Genomic DNA, 2,204 nt, shown 5'->3' with positions numbered 1-2,204 from the left:
TATTTTCGCAAAGCCAGAGAAAATACCTTTACATTTAAGCAGTTTTAACATTACATTTTCTTTGTAAATATGATCACAGTGTAAAGGCGTACAGTTCAATGTTTCTGGTCCATTTTTGATTAAGTTACAGGATTACCAAATCTGTCATCTATATTATTTGCCATATTTCTAAATGTTTTATATACAATGTTAAATGATATAATGTTTTGAATTGATAGTATGCATTTTAAATTGTTTATATTAAGAAACATTTGTTCTCAATTAACTATTTTAACATATTATTTTAAGTTAGAGTTATTTTAAATAATATTTAACATCATGCAAGATACATGTAGATCATTTTTTATAGTCAAAGTATAAATTAATTATAGTACAAATTCAATATGAAGCAGATCCAAATAACTGTATAAATACTAAAAGTTAAATCACAATTATAAATTTTTTCTAGTAAATCAGTATGTTACAGAAACTAATGATAATTTAACAGTTATGTAAGTCAAGCCTAGATTAAGTAAAATTCAGTTACAATTAATTTATGATAATTCGTACATTCAGATCAATTAAACAAAATTTAACTAGTTAATAAAATAGAATTGATTGATTAATCAGCAAAACATATAAATAGAAAAATGAATGGCTTCTTCACATGTTGATATTACACGAGTATAATAAGAAATTAAAACTTTTTTTAATTTTCAGTAAATTTTAAAATACAAGTCAAAATGTTACTTAAAATAGTGACATTAATTTATTTTTAAATTGATTAAGTCTCATGGCCTTCCTATACATGTTAACATTAATTTATACAATCATAATATACAAAGAAATTAAACAGTGAAGAGCCATATATTTTCTTCTTTTTTTAGATTTCACTATTATCAAATGCTATAATAATTCAATAATTTATAATTACGCTGTGAACATTATATTTTTATGAAGATTGAAAACTATCAAATCAACAAATTTAATTAAAAGTGAAGGTATTCTTTAAAAAATTCTTTCATAAAACATTTTATACATACAATTTAGATCGTTAAGAAATCAATCATCTCTAAAAGAGAATTACAAATGAGTATGAGTATGAGTATAAACAAAAACAAAATCTAATTAATGTCATTTTTTATTATTCATATATCTTTAGTGTATTGCTATTTTGAGAATAAATTCCATTAATTTTAGCATAACTAGATAGAATAGTTTTTAAACAGTTAAGATCATATATTTTGTGTTTTTGTTTCTTTTATTACATTAATGGGAATATAACTATATAACTACATTAAAAACGTTATTTCTTCACGATCTAATGTATGGCATTTTTACTTTTTTACTTCTTTGCTAGATATAGAAAACTATAGCAAGAAACATTTGCTATTACTTCACTCTCGTATATTCGAGCAAGAATATGATGAACACGCAGTGTCTCATATAAAGATGTTTAAAAAGTTCGCTTTGACGATGCTAATTTAAAATTCCTTTTTTTAAAAAGATCATTTACAACTTACTGGTACATGTTTAAATGTAATAACAAATATTTAATTTTGCATTGAAAAACGTATTAATCAAATAAAAAAGATTTAACAATAGAAATGTCTTTCTTTAATTACTATAGAATTCCATTATTGAAGATTCTATCTATTAATAATAATGTAACAATATAACAAAGTATTATAAATAAAAGATAAAATTCTGCAGTAAAAGAGCATCGTCAAGGTTGAGGCATATTTCAAACTTGGTGTGTTGGAATGCAAAGTAACAATAAATAATTTACATATCGATAAATAATACAATAATGATAATAATAATAACATAATAATAGTAATAATTGTATTAAATATTACGCAATTTTCCGAACGACTTTTAAATAACTACAACCATTGACAACAGTGTTCGTGCGTATCTCGCTCAATATATTTGTTTTATATAGAATACGTACAGAGTGCCCGATTTAATGACATATATAATCGCATTTTATTAAGATTCTTTCTTTTAACAAATATGATATTTAAATATGTCCTTTTTAATATATATTTAGAAATCTTTTCTTATTACTTTGAAAAATAACGACATTCAAGTTTATGCACATAAATTGGGTACTCTGTGTTAAACATACATACATATAAACGTACACAAAAACATTTATCAAAGTCCGAAAATCATATTTTGCAATTACTAATTAAGTAAATTCCTTGTACCAATTTGTACTG

The sequence above is a fragment of the Habropoda laboriosa genome, unplaced genomic scaffold (genome assembly GCF_001263275.1).
Source record: "Habropoda laboriosa isolate 0110345459 unplaced genomic scaffold, ASM126327v1 scaffold106, whole genome shotgun sequence".
NCBI classification, from domain to species: domain Eukaryota; kingdom Metazoa; phylum Arthropoda; class Insecta; order Hymenoptera; family Apidae; genus Habropoda; species Habropoda laboriosa.
This window is presented reverse-complemented; position numbering follows the sequence as displayed.